The sequence below is a fragment of the Corapipo altera genome, unplaced genomic scaffold (assembly GCF_003945725.1).
Source record: "Corapipo altera isolate COAL_440 unplaced genomic scaffold, ASM394572v1 0, whole genome shotgun sequence".
In the NCBI taxonomy this organism is placed as follows: domain Eukaryota; kingdom Metazoa; phylum Chordata; class Aves; order Passeriformes; family Pipridae; genus Corapipo; species Corapipo altera.
This window is the reverse complement of record NW_020884872.1, coordinates 55,590,784-55,610,057: the sequence shown is the minus strand read 5'-3', so window position 1 is coordinate 55,610,057 and position 19,274 is coordinate 55,590,784.

Here is a 19,274-nt window from a genome sequence, read left to right as displayed (position 1 = left end):
TGGTGAAGGGACTCAAGCACAAGTCCTACGAGGAGAGGCTGAGGGAGGTGGGGTTGTTCAGCCTGGAGAAGAGGAGGCTCAGGGAAGACCTCATCACTCTCTACAACTCCCTGAAAGGAGGTTGTAGCCAGGTGGAAGTTGGTCTTTTCTCCCAGGCAATCAGCAGTAGGACAAGAGGGCATGGTCTTAAGCTCTGCCAGGAGAGGTTTAGGTTGAGTATTAGGAAGAAATTTTTTACAGAGAGAGTAATCACACATTGGAATAGGCTGCCCCGGGAGATGGTGGATTCACCATCCCTGGAGGTTTTTAAGATGAGACTGGATGTGGTACTTAGTGCCATGGTCTAGTAACCATGGCGGTAGTGGATCAAGGGTTGGACTTGATAATCCCAGGGGTCTTTTCCAACCCAGTTGTTTCTATCATTCTATGATTCTATAAATGTAGATAAATCTGCTTTTTTAGAGGAAAATGAGGAAGGATGGGCCAGGTAGGTCCCACTCTCTTTAGACTTCCCCTACATTGTTTCAGTCACTCAGTGGAGCATCTCACAGCAATTCCCACTGGAGAAGTGCTGGTCTTTAGAGAAAGTCTCCTCTCTTTACTGTCACTGTCTTTTCAGAACTCAGGGCCAGATGATAAATGATCAGTTCAGAGACCCATTTTTGGTTATGCAGCAAAGACCAAAGAGCACTGGGCTGGAACTAGCAGGAGAGAGTTCTCATTTCAGCTCCATGTGTGGTCTGCTTCTTGTCCTGGGGCAAGTCCTTTGGTCTTCCACTGTGGCAAATGAGGATAATGATGTTGACTCCCATGGTGATGTTTTTAGAACTCGTACAGTAAAAATGTCAGGTATTAGAATTCAACAGGCCTTTAGAGGAGGGAAAAGATGACTTAGGATTAAGCAGGAATTCCCCCCAAATTGTCTTTTTCTCAAAAATTCTGGATTAATGAACATACACTATCTCTTGGAGAACATCCATTTTCATAAACTTTTTGTTTAAAAATTAGGACAAATGTTTAGAAAATCAGAATAATTCATTTAAACACCTAAACATATATTGTAAATTTTTAGGTTTTTTATGCAATGTTTTTTCAGCTTGCTTTTAAGCCAAAGTATAGACAAAAGGCACTAAGGAGGAGTAAGTTAAGTGTTTTGTTTGTGTTGTTCCATATTTTGTGTTTTGTATTGCATTAGATTTTGATTTGGAAAAATTTTTGATATTTCAAATTTTCATCCCAATGAAAAATCTCAGATTTTTGGTGGAAAACAAAAAGCACCATTTCTTCCCCTCTACTTCATATAATGAAAAGAAATGATTGTCCCTTCTTCCTTCTTTTTTATTTTTGCTTTAAAATCATGTCTCGCTGTGCTAAATGAAATTAATATCATAGGATTTAAAGATCTTCAGTATGTTTTCAGTAAAGCTCATTGTTATTATTATCAATGTTAACATTATATTACTTCTACCAACAGTTTTACTATTGCTATTGTTATGATGCTGAGCACTAGTATTGATTTTAAAGAAAAAAGCTTTTTTCCTCATCCATCAGTTGATCATTATCTGTCAGCAGATATATCTGTTCCTTCCTATACGGGACTATCAGACTAGCCTAGCACCAGTGAGGGACCTGTGCCAGGCACTTGAACTGAACTGCAAATATGGTAAAACAGTGGAGAATGGGTACAGGAGTATGGAGAAGAACACACAGATTTGCAGTTTATCAGCTTGACCACTTTCTAAGTGCTAGAAATAGGGTCTTCCTAGGTGGTCTGAAGTTTTGGGCTGGATTAGCATTTTACGAAGCTTTTTAATACAGAAATATAAAAATCTTCAAACCATCTAACAAACCATCCCATTGTAAAAAATGAGAAGTAGAAGTCTGTCTTTATTTCTGACATCTGCCTCCCTATCTGCTTATTGTTTATCAATGTACCATGTGGAGTCCTGCAGATACTTAGCCATCAGTCAAGTAGAAACTAAACGAAGAGGAGATATATCATGACAATGCTAAAGAAATCATGTGCTGTGACATTCGCCTTTGTTACTAGCAACTCTCACCTCATAAATAAAACTTTGGCAGAATGGGTCTGTTAACTGTTTTTAGCAGGGTTCTTCTTGTATCTATAAACCCAGAGATTCTATTCCTGACACTTCTGCTGTCCCATCTGCTTTTGCCAAGCATGTCTGAAGGGTCAGAAATGGATCCAGGAACTCTTGCCCCCCTCTCCAGGATGTATAAGGAAAAGCCAAGTTTGTCCCCACTGTGCTTGTGCTATGACTGAATGTATTTCTACAGTCAACGAGTTTTTCTCAACGACTTAACCATCCTTTCAGAAAAATAAGATGAATAGCTGTTTATTTTAATCTGGCAGCACTTTGAGCAAATACAGCATTTTTTCTGTCTCATGTAGCTCAAGGCTAAAAACCCAAAGAGCAAAAAAACCTCCTCTCCCCCCCCCCCCGCCTTGTCCTTCCAAAATGAAAGTCAAGGTTTTGTGGGATTCAGCACAATCCATGGGATTTATGTTGCACCTGTTGAATTCTCATAAGAAATATCAATTAAAATATTGTAACTTTGGAAGGAACATAGGAAATCTGTGGGGAGACTCAGACTCCATGTCTTTTCTGCACCTGCAGCAGTCTGCTGTCCCAGCTCGGTGCCTCTCGGGTAAGGAGGGGCTGCTGGGCTAGTGCCACATGCTACTCCATCTTCATTGGTGCACAGGGAGAAGCCCATTTCCCCCATCTGTGCCATGCTCACTATTTCTTGTTTGAGTTGGCACACACGGAAAGTATTGGGACAATGAGGCCTTGCAGACAGTGTTGGAGCATTTGGTGGTGTAGGTCTGGGATGCTCTCGCTGCCCTTCAGTGTCTGGACTGCAAGGGGGGAGAAGGGGAGGCTGAGGTTTTGTAGCATTTAGCTCCAAAGCCCAAGTCAACCTGATACTAACTTTTAAAAAGCTCGAGTGGCTGTGAGTCCATAAGCCCTTGTCTCCAGCTGGTGACAGTAGTATTTAGCAGGAATGGTTGGGTTCTGCACTGCTGTGGGTTGCTGCTGTTGCTGTTGCACATTACAGTGCTGATGGGATGGCCCTGGTGGAGCAGGACCTTAGGGAGCATCTATGCTCAGGAGAGACTATGTTTCCAGGAAACGCAATACATTCCCAGAATGTACTATTCTAATTTGAACTTGATTAGGTTGTCCTAATTTTATTTTTTTTCTTTTTTCCTTTTTCCTTTTTCCTCTCCTCTCTTTTCCTCTCCTTTCCGTAAATGTTACTAAGGAGAGCTCTAGTCTGTTGTGGAGATAGAATAACACTTACGAAAGATATAAGCCCTTAGGCTTCAAAGCAAAATCCAGCCAGGAACAAATGAGAAATAGGAAGAAAATACTCTCTGGGGAGAATGCAATTGCACTGTGTTACTTCATCATACACCCTGCTTCCTTGGAGAGTTCTTGGTATGGGCAGAGGATGGATGTATAATCTAACCCACCACACACACTGAATGATCTGGCCTTACAAGACACACTGCTACAGTAAGTAGTTTTTACAGCAACCTCCACCATAGTGGAGGAACGATGTCAAGTCTCATTTCTTACAGATGTGGCCTCACTACAAGCTGAGAAGCTCTTTGGGGAAGTATTGTATGCCATGTCCTCAAGTTTTGCTAGAAGAGGATTCAGTGCCTCATTTGGGAAAGAGCCTGCAGAAGGGAACAACGTTTTGTAGTCCTACTGTTCTGAGAAAAGCAGATGCTGGGCTCCTGGTTGTGTCCCAGGGCTGTTTTGGCCTGGGACAAAAAAACTGGGTAAAGTCTATACAGCATAATGGGAATAAGGATTTGGAGCCTGACTATATACTGCTCTCCCTTTACCCTAGCTGACAGCCAAAAAAATTATTTGCTCTCTACTTATACTAATTTCTAGACTGGCAAACTACGTCTGGCAAAGAATTTCCAGCAATGAGGAAGCAGGAGGGAGAAGTACCATGGAGTATTGTAGAAAGCATGATCCTTGGAGCTGTCACAAGAGCAAAGCAAGTGGGATATTCCTATATGCCAAGGGCAAATATACCTGGGCTCTGCTGCTACTACATGGGGAGGTGGGCAGCAGTAATAAGCATTTCACTTATCCCTGCTCTTATCTCTGACCTTTATCAACTAGAGGTATTTTTTTGTGCCTGTGACAGTTTCTTTTGTTTAGTAACCTGTAGTAACCTCTCTCTAAGTGCTTGTCCACTCTCCCTTTAAATATATGCAGTCACAATGTCTTTTGGCAAAAAAGTCCATTCCCACTGGCTGCTTGAGGAATCACTTCCCTGTGTTTGTTTTCAACCCGGCTCCTATAGCATATCAGTCTTGGACTGAAAGGGACAAGTGAGTGGTCAATCCTTTTCCATGGTGGCCAGAATTTTGCAGACCTCTTTTCCCTACTGCTCCTTACCATCTTCTTCCCATTCTCCTGCTACAGGTAGGTGTCCCCACACAGGATTATCTGGGATTGTCCTTTCTCCTGAAAGCATAGAGTCAGCCCAGTTCACTCACAAAACTATGAACAACTGAATTAGCGTGAATGGCTTAGCATTGGCCTGGTGCAGACAACCCACATGGCTGGTTCTGCTGGCTCAGCTCTGGGATTAGGACTCTGCAGCCAAGGCCCAGGCACAGAAGCTGGGCCCTGTGGCCTCTTCCACCAGTCTGGCTCTTCCTGTGGTGAACACTTGACCAGACTTGGGTGTACGTTTCTAGGATACAAATGCAAAAATATTTTCATTCTCATATGTGTCATTCTGGGGAGACATTTTGCCCTCAGAACTGACCTTTTGATATAACACCAACTAAATACACATTGGACCTAAGTGGAGATACTCTGTTAGAAATAAATGTGCTTATAAGCATTTGGAAGTGTAAAGGTGATATTTATAAAGTGACCAGAACACCCACTATGTGCTGCATAAGCCAGTGAAAATAACAGCTGCTGAGTTTTATCAGCTTTAGAGCACCACAGGAGCAGCGTACAGACCAGTTCATCTGCGATGTGTCAGTGCTGAGCACAGCTGACTAATGCACTGCCGTGGCTAAAGACAGTCTCTCATAAAGAGACTATAAGTAGATGATAAAATGAGTAGCAGTTTTATGGCTTTTCAAATGTTTTCTCCTAATATCCACATCTGTGCTGTATTTGTGAAGGTAAAAGTAATGAAAATTCCTGCAAGTGAAAATAACTTTATTCTTTAGAGTATACCTAGGGTGTTGTCTTCCCTCCAGCCCAGTGGTAAATATGTTGATATTGGAGTAAAGAGAGGGTTGGTATTTTTCCTGGATGAGCGAAGTACAGCTTTATCATTCTCCATTAACTGTTTCAGATGTTGTATATGCTTTTCTTAACTATTAACTGATGGTTCCTAAGTTACAGAAGCTTTGTTTTTTAAAAATTCTGAAACCATTAAGAGCTCCCCATAAAATCTAGGAAGTAAAATTTGGCAGGAACTGAAGTAAATGCAATTACCCGAAGTGACAATTTTGTTCTCAGAACAGTTTCCACCATACAACATCATTTTTTAAAAAATTTTCTGTGTCTCTGGAAGAGGTGCAATTTGCATTTTCCTTAGGGGCAACATCAGGTAAACTAATAGAATCTGTAATTCAATGGATACTGAAAGTCAGAATAAAGGGGCATTGGTGCTGAAAGACACAGCCTTACCTTCTCCTGGTCTGGCCTTGCATTCCTGCTTCTGCATCACCTCCTCCATTGTAGTTGTGTGGAGAACTGGAGTGAGAAGCTGATCTGGGTTTAACCCTACCCAGCAAAAACACTTCAGAATGCTTTCCCTCCCTGGGAAAGCTAATTTTCAGGTATGGAGTCTGCTGTCTTCACATAGGAAGGAATGGTTTGAGGCATGAATGAGTGACAAGAGATTACTTTCCTTGGTGATACTTTTGCCAGTATATAGTGTTCATCAGACTCTTATCACAACTAACCTAAGAGTAGCAATATTAATATTAGCCAGCAATAAGTGGGACTAGTTATTTATTTATTAATTAAAACCCACAAATAAATATAGTCTTGTGTCTTTAGAAGCAGGGCTATGAGAATGATTTACATTTTTCTGAAGTATTAATACACATTATCTGGCATGGAAGGGAGTTGCTACAGGCTCAGTCTCACCTGTGCTAGCTACGGTTCACTTTGCAGATGTGCTGAAGGATGTTTCATGTGCTAAGAGCAAGTGACTCATAATTGGACCTTCTGGGAATCATTATGGGCAACCTAAATTCAGCAAGGAGTCCAGAGGGAGGAAATCGAGCTTAAAAGAGCTGAGAGACTTCAGCTTGTGCTGAACACAGGATATCAGGTGGCAGGAGGAGGAACCGACTCTGACCAGACAGGCCTGGAAAGGAGCCTGGCTTGGTATGGACAGACCTGCAAGGCTCCTAGCGAGGATGTGAGCTGGCTAAGAAGGTGGGAGGGAGTCTCTAAATAATTTTGAACTTTGCATTAATGAAGCTGGCTTTCAAAGGGGAAACATTCTTGAGAAAACAGGAAGAGAAAGAGGTTGAAGCAGAGCCAAAAATTAGGCTGAGTGAACAGCAGGAATGATAAATCTTTGCACAGTTTTTACCCGCTCTCGCAAAATCCCAGTCATAAAAGAAAACCAGACTTTCAAGTTTGAAATCTGCATAGCAACACGTGAGCAGTTTATATGGGTGAATGCTCAGCTGAGCAGCCAAATGAAAGGCTGGCTGTTGGTTCAAAGTTAGTGATGGCTGAGAGCTGCTTATGTTCATGGGAGAAGAATGGCATACGAATACCCTACTATTAAAGAAAATGGATAAGACACATTGTTTGTCTAACAAAAGGGACTGAGTCAGGACTTCAGAGTGGCATGTGGATGAAACAAAACCACTAATAAAGTCTGTTGTCGGTATTGCACACTTGTTTGCTGTTTATGCTCATGGGCTGGGTAAGGGGCCTACTGAGTACACATTTAGCAGTAAATTCCTAATTTTAGTTGGATAAAACTTAAGTGTACCACTTTAAATGGAGTCACGTGTCTTTTCCCTTTTGTCAATGGAAAAAAAAGCAATCCACATGGTGACATAGTCCGTTGTCAAACTGCACAGAACTCACTATAAATGATATTTCTAGATGGATGGCTCAGAGTAGATACCTCTTTTCTAGATGGCTGAGTTCAGGTAGATGAATCCCAACCACCAAAAGTACTTTTCTTCAGAGTCATTGTGGAGTTTTCAAATACAAAACTAATGCCTGAGAAGCTGAATGTAGCTTGCAGTTACTAATATTGATCTGTAAGTACATTTCCATCTCCTCCAAATTATTTATTTCTGCATCTACCCAACTTCCACATTTATGATGGCAGCTCCCACTAGATTGGACCAAAGAGGTATTGTTTTGCTGTTGATGCTCCCATGATACATGAATTCTTCCAAGTCTGCTGTTTGAAGCAAGCATACGAGGGACCAATTCATTGAGCATAATTTATTCCAGACCTTTACAGAAATATACGATGCTCTTGAGCCTGCACAGATGTGTAGCCAAAAGGGAGCTGTTTGCCTACACAAGTTTTTTATATATTTTTCAACTAAATCAGAAATCCAAATGCAAAAGTCAGCATTCAGATGTCTACATGGATTTGTGATTCTCCTGCTTGAGTTCTAAGGTTATAAACCAACTAAGGGATTAAATCATATGTACCTTTTTTCTTTATCTGACAGACCTAAGATGAATAACACAGTTCATTTACAGAATCAGAAAACATTTAAATGGGAAACGTTTCTTCAAACCATTGAGCTAAAATAATGGATATTTTTGAAAGGGGTTTTAGACTGGTTTTGATAACATACAGTGTCACAATTTTTCACCAAAACACATCTCTTCTGCTAGCTCTGATGATTTCCCATGTGTATTTTTCAGAGCCTTGTCCACTTCAGCTTAAAAATACCCAGAAATGGGACATATGCTGATAATCCTGAGGCACATACTAACATAAACCGAAGTTATTTAATGAAACTGTTAAACTAATTCATTTTATTCAGTCCTTTCAGAAAGCCATATGTGAAAGAAATGGAACACAGTAGAAAAATGATGCTGTTAGCAGTGAATGCATAAATTCTGTGGTTTCTTGAACCCACAGAAGTAGGTTCAAGCAATATTATAGCTCAGGATGTACACATCAAGTTCCTGTATCCTGTCATGCTCATCTCTCTGACCTTAGCACTGTCCTCATCATCAACCCACCAACAGCTAATCAGGTGCTCAGCCAAATACACATGCCGAGCCCTCAAGCCAGAAAGAGGGGTTTGGACTCTTGGCAGGCACATCCTGGGGAAGCAGCAGACTTAGAAGAGAGAAGATAGACATAAGCCTGAACTTCTAACCCTGGGGAACACAGACAAGTGGGACCCTGGTAGATAACTAACTGCCCCTATTTGCATTCGCAGTTTCAGCTGAGGGAAATGCTAAATTGATGTGTGTCCTTCCACCCCTCCTCCAGCTGCTGGAGAACCGCTCCGAGCTGGGAGGCCAGCACAGGGCACTTGGTGGGCAGTATAAACTCTCTTCATGCCTGCGTACAAGCAGCACAGCTTAAATTCAGCAGTGATGTGGAACATTTGGTCCAGTGTGACTTACAGGCAGACTGTCCTTGCCTGCAGATATTAATTGCAGGCAGCAGACACAGCTATGCAATGCCACCTCTGAGTATTTCTGTGGTGCTAAGGAAAGGAGGACCAGGCTCCATTAGTGCTACTTACTGGTTTATTTTCTCCTTGGCTTTATTTTGGACCTCTCCAAATAGCTCTGTCCAACATAATGCCCAAGCACAGTTTTAGTCAAGCCTGTGTCACCTTTGTTTCTCTCCATCTTATACCATTCCCTAAAGCTATTCCAGCAGACTTTTCATTGTCAAATTCCCCAATATGCTTTTATGTCATAGTCCAGTGCATGAAACATGGACCTCACAGTATTGTTGTAAAAACATCACTGGTAGGCTGCAGCCTTGGTCTGCACTTTTTTAGAAACTTTGAGCTGAAAAGGTTACACAGAATAATGCTGGCACCTGAGGGCAAAATGTGTCACATGAGGCCTACAGGAAATCTTGAGCCAAGATGGTATGGATGCAGTTTGCTTGGGAGAAGACTTGTCCCATGCTGTGTAAACTAAATTCAGGTGATGCCTGCTAAATGAACGCTATTAATCCAGTTAGACCTTCTGCCAGGGTCCAGACTGACAGAAATGAAAAAAGATTATATCTGTTCCAAATTTCAGATGATGCCCTGACTTCCCTTTAGCCTAGGTGCTTTTCAAGCACTCCAAGCTTTTCTTGGAGTTCTGATTGATGTCACTGCCAGGAGCATATCACAGACCCTCCAGCTGCAGCAGTGCTGGTGACTACTATACTGGATATGGAGGTTGACCAGACCATGCTGGTGAAGCTTCAGAAAAGACAGTCCCTGAACTCCAGGGTCTCACTGTTGCCTAATCAGAGAAGAAGGAATGTAGCACTAAACCTGCATTATATGGGAAAACTGTGGTTTAAACAGGTTTTGAAATGGCTTTTGGTGGTGTCTTTGCAAACACATGCTTCTTCTTCCCAGCACCCCCCATGTTATCCATGCAGGAATGTCCTGGGAAGGTGTCCTGAGGTGTTTTCCCATTGGCCTTTGTTAACCTCTTCCTGTGATTGGGTATTCTGTAAGCCCCTTGAGACTTCTAATTGGTTACTCTGTGAATCCTCCTAAACCCTATAAATGTAACATCTCCAACAATAAACACTCTCTTGCCTCCTCTCCACGCCCGGTGTCCTGTGTCCTGTCTCCGTGCTGACCATGGGGCCACGTGCGGGGGGGGACGGGGGAGCACCTCTCCCCTCCAGGCTCAGGGCCTGAAAAGACCCCTGGGAAACCCCTGAAGTTTCCCTTTCCCCATCCCTCAAAGCGTCGCAATGGTTCTTCAGATGGAAACGGAACTAGAACTGGACCGCCCCACGCCGTGGGTGGGGAAAGGGATCCAGAAAGGAAGGCTGTGCCTTTTACAAAAGGCTGGATGAATCCACAATGAAGATGTGAAGCAAAAATAGGGTCAGTCTGGGAGAAAAATCTTATATGTGCAGTTAGTTTTTCAGTATAGGAAGAAGTGATGACAGCCTGTTCACTTCCATCCAAATCCCTCTGTCATCTAGTCCTGGGAGAGGACTAGGGTCTCTACATGGGGCATACTATATTTTAAATCCAATTATATTATGGCTCAGTCCCTCTCCTACAGCTCAAGCTAAAGCATTAATACAATTAGATAGAACTGAGTTTAACAGCCTTAGCCATAAACTTGATGGTTTGCATAATTTAGTTAGGAGTTTCCCTAGAGATTTGCTGGAAGTATTGAACTTCGTGTTTTGTTTTTGGTTTTTCTTCCAAACGGAAAAATGAAGAATATTGCACAGGTTATAAATACAAAACCAATTGCTCTAGAAAGAAGGGCCTGTGCAGTGCATGGTCTTATTTTGCAAATATTGTCATGGACTGTTATTAAGTCCAGTGTGGTTTTGTATCTTAGGTAAGTTTGCAGGATTGGTCTTAGATCTATGAAAGTGCATGCAAATCCTCTCCCAAATCTAATGTTACCTGTTTTCAGATAGTGTTTTTCAGTCAAACGTGTGACAATCAAATGTGCAATTTCTATAAACAAAGTGAAGAATATGAATAGAAAAGAAAAAAAAAAAGAAAAAAACAACCCCAGACTGTCAAAATGTTTGATGGCAGAAGTCAGGGATGTGCTTACAATCCAAAGTGAAGATAATATGGCTGTCCTGCTGTCATTATCACCAGCCAGAGGAGCAGCATGACATGGGACCATTTGAGTAGCTACATTGCAGGACCTCACCCAGATCAGAGCTATATCTGACCCTGAAAGTAGCTCACAATATAGTCCTTGTAATGGGAAAAAACCCACCTCAATTACTGACAACTTCCTGGTGTTTGCTATAGGTGCTTTGCTTTTATCATCATGGCTAGGCTTTGCGAATGAAGATTTGGGGAGGGCTTTACCCACGTTTGTTACAAGCGTGCTGGTGGCTAAAAAGGCCAATGCGAGATAGACACGTCCAGTTGCAAAAGGCACAGCAGAAAGACTCCTTAGGTGGTATGTTCTGCAACGCACGATTCTTTCTGCGTTGTCTTTTCTCCTCAAGAGTGATCCTGTGTGCTTTCTCAAAAGCATCAGCAGCGTTATAGATAGTGTGTCTCCAGGCCTCCCGATTGGAGGCCAGAGTAGACCAGTTATGTTGATCAATATGGCCAAGGCTGAGATGTTGTTTCAGGGAGTCCCTGTGTCTTCTCTTCGAGGCTCCTCTCATGCGGCAGCTGGTGGCAAGTTCACCATAGAACATGATCTTAGGGAGGCGATGGTCCTTCATCCTGGAGACGTGCCCTGCCGAGCACAGCTGTGTTCTCAGCAACACGGCCTCAATATTTGTAAGTGCTGCTTGTTCTAGAACAGATGTATTGGTCACGTAATCTGACCAGTGGATGTTTAGGATTGTACGGAGGCAGCGTTGATGGAAGTGTTCTAGGAGTCACAGGTGATGGCGGTAGATGACCCATGATTTGGATCCATATAAAAGAGTAGACAGCATTACTACAATATGAAAATTAACCCAAATTTAATTTTCTTTTTGCTGCTCTGTTAATTAAATGTAATATGTTTTGGACAGGTAAGCATTTAAAAAACATAATTCAATTAAATTCCCACTGTTAAGGTATGTCCCTGACCAAAGAGTATTAAGTTGCTTAGTACAGAAATATAGACAAAATACATCTCATTACTATTCTACGATTCTATTAAGGCAATATGCTTAAAAAGAAACAGATTCTATTAGATGTGTTAACAGGATTGTAAAACACATATGCATGTTTTGGTCCTGTTCATATAGGCAAGATGTTATCATTTTCTTGAATAGTTAAAGTGGTTAATTTTCCTGTACAGATCTTCATTCATGCATGTTTCAAATTGCAATGGGCTTTTGGACCTTTTAGAATGAATTCTCTGTATCTTCACTCACCTGAATGTCCCATAGTCAAACTGAAAATTAATTGGAAGATGTAAAAAGTCCAGGGGTATAATTTTCTAAAGAAGTAAACTTTCAGTTCTGGCAGACTTCATTTGAACCATTTCTAATTTTACCTACTTATATATTCATACCACTCATGGTGGGTTATTTAGAGTTTATATTATGGATGGTAGTGTTTACTTAATGCAAGAACATTTGGAAAAAAAGACGTGCACTGGATACAATATATAGTCTATCGCTTCCTGAGCAGAAAAAACTTGCAGAAATCTTCTCCCCACCCCCTCCCAAAGATCGGGAATCTGTCCAGGTATCTGCTTGCTTTTGCTCGGAATTTTCCCCTCAGAGCTCATGAAATATATAAAGCTAATTCTGTAGGTCATACTCATGGCAGAGTGAGAACTAGTTATACAGGGGTCCCAAACCAGACCAAGAGTTAGCTCAGCAGGTAAATGGGAAACCAACAGAACAGCCAGATGGATGTCAGATTTCTCTGACTTCTCCTTTGACTTCCACAGAATATACATTGGTGAATGATTTTCAGTTTTGGACCTCAAAAAGGCAGTAAGGAAGAAATGGTCTGGGTCAGCTGTAGCCTCTGAGAAGAATGGGGTGCTGTAAAGTACCCAAAGACATCCACATAGGGCTGACATATGAGACTATGAGGCTGACATATGAGGCTATGGTAGACCAGTGCCTGTCTAGGGCAGCAGTTGGAAAGCAGGTGAGATACAGCAACACATCTCAGTCACCATAGTATGGTTACGTTTAAGCAACAATGTGGACTTTTTAATATTTTCTTAGGGTGACTTGTAATTAAATTTTTCAAGTCATTTTAAATAACTTTTAACTGGCTAAATAAATAGTCTCAAATGCAATATTAATTAGAAGTTTCCTTTTAATTTTATTTTATTTAACAAAAGCAGAGGTTTCCAGTGTTGTTTTTTGCAGAGTACTCTTTCTTGTCTGGAAGGTCAGCCTAAGCAGAAAATTCCCAACAAGATTTATGTTGAAAAAGTGTTGAGGTTTTTTCCATGTCTGAGACCCTGAAAAATACAGGCTGGAGCTACTGTGGCTTTTCACAGCATTTCATACTGGCTCATTTGTCTCACTGTTTATGTAGATAGGGGATTGCTAAGAAGTCTTTTCTGGACCTTTCCATCTCAGATGTCTGGGACACTTTTTACTCCTTCATTTTGAAATCAGAATGAAAGGATCTTTTCTACTCTCTTTCCACTTCTTTTCATCATGCCAAAAGCTGTCTTGAATTATGCAGCTTTTGTAAAACTTCTTGAAATGTGTTTATACAAGAACAAACCATAAAAATCAAAGTGAAAGGACCAAATCCTGTGCTGCACTTACTCTCCATTGATGAGGTACTCAGGGAAAGCCTGAGTGGCAGCATGTGAATAAGGGCAGAAGAGAGATCAAATTATACTGTAGAGGAGTTGAGGCACGATGGGCAGGCAATGCAGATTCTTAACATACTCCCCTATGGATCCCATATGTAATGGTAGAAAGACAGTTCATTCAGGACACTGACAAAAAATAAAGATTGACCTTACCTACTTTGCATGGCAAACTCATGAGGTAGCTCACAGTTGTTTTTGTAGCAGTCATACTTAGAAAATTTGTGCAATGTCAGCCAAAACGCAGTTTGCCTTCTCTTTATAACTGGTTTCCTCATTGCTAGTGCACTAGTCCTACCCAGCATGTCATGCATGCTGGGTCATGGCTAGGAAACACAATGTGTGAGAGAACAGGTCCCCTAGTTCTGTGGTCTCCAACATAGGAAGGACAAGAACCTGTTGGAGTGGGTGAGAGGAGGGCTCCGTCCCTGGAAATGTTCAAGATCAGACTGGATGAGGCTTTGAGCAACCTGGTCTAGTGGAAGGTGCTTGGAACTAGATGATCTTTAAGGTGCCTTCCAATCCAAACCATCCTATCATTCTGTGATTCTGTATCCTCCTGGGAGAAAAGCAGATAGGTTTGCAAATGCCCTACACAACTCTTAAGTCTTGAAGGCCACCAGAGTCCTTTTCTCTAATACCCTTTGGCTCTGTCATTGCCAACCAAGTTATAATCATATTTTAGGGTTTTTTTCAAACTAACTCCTTATTACAAACACTGCCTTCCGATCAGTCACTGAGCCCCCTCCTCTTTTACCAGTACATGGATACAAAGAATGCATAGATGTTGGAAACATATAAACCTCAGCAACTTAGGATCTCTCCAGACAATACAGATAGTGTAATTGTTCCAAAATTAAAACTTATATTTTAAAATTACAGGAACAGATCCACAATTTATGGAAGCAGACATGCTTGTGTAGGCTTCTGTGGGAATTCATGCCAGAGGAGGGACTGGGTCTAGAATTTTAGCTGTTTTAAAGAGAACCTTAACAAAACAGTTTTCAGCTTATATTTCTGGACATGAAAAAATGCATACATTTAACTTTATTCCTTTTGTTAAAATTTAATTTATTATCATATCAGAAGTAATCAGGTGACATTTTGTGGGGATGGTCTTTTAGTCATTCTGTTTATTCCAAAGAAACTGGGAGGTCATCTTTGTAAGAGACACTCTACTGGAAAGAATAAATGTGCCACAGTAGAACTCATGAGGCTGAAATAGCCCATCCTCTGATTCTCCCCTATGAAATGACAGCTCAGTCATACCCTTTACATAGTTCCCAGGGTGTCCAGGCATTTTTAAGTTGCATTGCAACTCTGTCTCTCACTCAAGAGAATTTACAGCACAGAAGCAAGTTGCACTAGCCAAATCCCTACCTTTCCACTCCATGTGGAAGCTGTTCTGTTGGGGAGACCAAAGACCTTGATGGCTCTAAGAACCTCCCTAGTAGCAAGCATGAAGTGTACCTGGAAGACACAGCGCTCTCCAGCCACACCTCACTGGCCTTAACTCACTGTTCACTTTCACCCCAAGGCCGTGGTATGGGGATTATAAGGGACCTCAGACTTCTGTTGGGGAAGAGACTGGAATAGAAAAGGGTTGTGTGGCTTTCTTGCCCTCCCGGTTCACCCCCACCATATAACAATAATACCTCACCAGCACAGGACTGACTCTTCTCTGAGGCCTCCCTTCTGTGCAGAGCTGCTCTGTGCAGTGATAAGAAGCTTCCCTACTCCTTACTGTTTCATAAACAGAGGATAACGTTTGGTTTTATGAGTATGACTTTGCCTGATTTTTGAGATACTGACATAATGCATATTTGCAAAGACTGTTCCTTCCTCTGGCCATCTGAGTACAATGTTCAGAGAATATTTATGTTTGGATATGTGAGATCAAAGACTTAGGCAAACAAAGGCTTCAACAGAAAAATAACAAATAGGAGACACTTGTAAGAGCTGAACACAGTTGAAAGTGCAGTGAATATAAGGGTAAATACAAGTTCCTGTGCAGCTGTATGCTCAAAGGAAGAGATCAGCCATAGATGCAACAGTCAAGCACAAAGGCAGCATGCTACAAAGTGTTTACAAAATCATATTTGTCAAGGAGTGCCTGAAATAGGATATGAACTGGGTACTGTGAAAATCTATCCGTAGATGATCTCAGCCAGTATTCAGAAAAGGCAATGAAAGTTTCTTCTGAGGTCTGGAAGGACCTAAAACAAGCCCCAAAGACCAGACATTATGTTTTTCCAACCTGTCAGTGCACACAGTCAGCAGCTGTGTTTTGCCAGTCTGTTGACCCAGCACAGCCTTTCCCCTCTGGTTCCAGGGGACTGTTACTTTTCAACCTGTCTTTGGCTGAGAGGCAAGACATTTCAAAGGACCACTTTTCTGCAAGACAAGAGGGCACATGGAGTTACCAAGAGATGATGTATGACTGGATTTGCAGCTAATATTTGCATGCTGTCTCTTCCTCATGGTAGCACACCTCTGTCTCAACAGTCTAGTTGCAATGCAAAGCTGCGATGTAATTAAATCACTTACAGCAAAAATCCCTCCCAAATCCCTATACCGATTACACTGTCCCTCATCTACCTCTCAGTTTAGATTACTTCATTGTTTCTGAAAAACAAATAGCCTCACATTTTTTTTCCTGCCAAACCTTCCAATTCATTTGCCCAGAAAACTCCTTTCCTTTAGCTCCAAAAAAATATTTTGGATGTACATGCATTCTAAACCTGTTTTCCAAAATCTTTACTGACATACCTGATAAATTCTAGAGAACAGCATAATTTGGCATTAAATTAGAAAGACATGTAGATAAACGCACCTTTAAGCTCATAAAGAACAGGGATGAGCAATGCTACCAGAATTCATACCACACAGCAAAAGAGATGAAATAAAGGAACAAGGCACACACATATGCTGAGAAATGATTGCCTAAACTAATGCAGAGCACAGTAAAATAGGCATCTTGAAGCAGGATACACAGAAAAATTAGTATGAGCAGAAAACAGAGGAAGTGACATACTGCAGGAATTTTATATTTTTCCAGTGCAGGGTGCCATGCAGGTCACATACCTAAGGGTTATGTGCTTTACAGGAATCTGTCAGTTTAGTGTCTTGATGCTGATGGTTCTTATCTACACACTGTCCAAATGCCTGGTGGTTCTGGTTTGCAGGTCATAAAAGCAGTAATGCTGACAGCAACATTTTATTTGTGACCCATTGCGTCCCCAATTTCCCACTGAAAAAGCCTAAAAATACATTATGTCATTTTTTGAGGGGGAAACTGTAATAGCTCATCCTTTTTATGCACATTCACTATCTTTTCTCATTGTTTCTCTTGGGTATCTTCTGTTAAACGAAAAATAACAACATAATACAATTAAACAGATATTATTAAATACTCAGATAAAAGAATTACAATGATTATACAGTTAGGTGTTAGTTAGACAGCATAGAAACCCTGAAAAACATGTGAAAGAAGCTTAAATTCTGACGTTTTTGGTGAGTAAGGCTGGCTTACTGCATAGACGGAGAGTCTAGGTTCATATAGGCTGGCTTCCTCATTATTTCATTTGAAACATTAGAGATATGGGATATGTATCTCCACAATAAAGAGGGGTAATGAACATATTGTTCTTCAAAACAGTGTTCAAAACTTTTCTTCCAGAAACCTCCTACTTTGCCACTCAAGGTAGGATCTGGATCCTATAGGTGTCTATACGCAGGTGAGCATGTTGTGTAAGCTCCTGTTGCAATCAGCTGAAATCTATACACTACTGTCAGCAGAGTTCATTCAGGTGCCTAAATAAAGGTGTCTAGTTGAGATTCCCTAGTTCCATAAAGAGGCATCTCTACAGGCTGGCAGAGAGTTATGATAGGACTGAACAGTAAACAAGAACCCTGCTGCAGCAGCACCAAGTTGCTACAGGGATATCAGTTACTGTCTGACTCTTGAGTGAGTTTCAGCAAGTCTGAAGCCCAGTGACTTCTGGTTTTGGCTTTACTGTGATCTTAATAATTGCACTTTTTAACATACAGTGCCTTTATTGAGTCACCTGGGCCTCATCTTGACATGCATGATAATTCTAAAGAAGCTGTACATGACACTTTTAAGGGGTAATGATACACTATAACGCACAGCAATGAAAAAAAATCACGGTATTCTTTCAGACTAATGGCTGCTCTAGCACTATTGACAAGAGGGAGGTTAGACCAGATGACTGGGCAATCTCTAGACATCTCTTCCAACTGATTTTCTATGATGCTATGGGCCTGGCTTATTCAATCCTACATAACAGAACATCTTCATAATCTCTTCATGAGATCTGCTCCATTTTTGAGTGGAACCAGAAGCCAGTATTTACATTTTTCATGGCTTTTCTTTGTGAGTCTGAGTTGGTTTAACAATTCACCACATCATGGGCTGTGTCTCTATTTACATTTTAAAGGGTCAGAACACTGCCTGTGCCATGCAAAAAACAGTGTCTCATGAGACTGCAACTGTTCTTCAACTGTGTCTAATTATATGGATGCCTTATATCAAGAGATATCTCATTGACCTAAGGAAAAACTAAGTGTGAAATTGAAGATTTAAGTGGTTTTGAGAACACAGGTAATAAAGAAAATAGCAAGTATTGATTTTAACCAGACCAAGGCTGTTGTACCATAAGCAGCAAAGCCTTCCCATTGTGACAACTTGTTGCATTTATAGAATCTTATGACAAGCTTGCAGTGTTAGGAAGTATGAAGGTGGGCTGCTACTAATGGAGGGAGACAAGGCTGAGACTGAGCACAAGGTCTCACCTCACTTTTTCACTGTAAGCTCCTTTCCTGGCTTAGCTCTAAATAGCTCTCCCCAAAGCAAACCTAAGAGAGAAGAGCCATAAACAGGATAAATGAGGGCACTGATGGTTTGTAGCCCTTTTTTATTTTGTAGTAGAAAGAGCCTAAGAGGTCAACACCAGTGAGACAACCCTAGAGCAGGCTGGGCTAAGACATTTCACAGAAACCGTACCCAGAAACTGCAGGCAGCAGTGGAAAAGGAGAAGGAAAGTGTGGATAATATCAGTGTTAGGTGTGCTAAGAAGAAAGCACTCCAGGGTTGTCCAGCTTTGGCAGGCTCTATTGCACAGTGTTGTGGTGAATACTTGTACAACTAGACCAGCTGCATCAGCACTAATGCAACAAAAAGTCTGAGAACAGGACAGTTTTATGTCATTTATCCTTTTCACCTGAGAAATTAATTTCAGAACAGAACTAAATAACTGGCTGTAATTGAACAGACATCCAGTTTAATATTTGTGTTTGTAATATTTGATAACTATATTTTTTTTGTGAACACAGTGTTGGATTCTCAGTTGACTTATTCATTGTGCAAATATCCACTAGATTTCCAACCACTCAGATTTATTTCTTTTCATTAAAAGTCCACACTATTATTTATATGGTCAAGAACATAAGTAATGTTGGAAAAAATAAGCATTAAAGTCTAAGAAAAAGTATTCAAGTCAATAATAACAGAAGAAAAGAAAAACATGTAATACGTATTAAAAAGGAAAACAATTGTTATAAATATAATGGCCTTAAATGTTTGCTTTTACGTGACAGATGTTTTTAACAAAATGTCTGTGTTGGCAGTTTGAACACACTTATGATTTTAATTTGTGTAATATTCCCTTTTAGTATTGATGTCTATTTACAACATCTGTGAAGGGTCTGTAACCTGAATGTGACAGGGAAAAAGTAACAGACTGCTATTGGAATCTT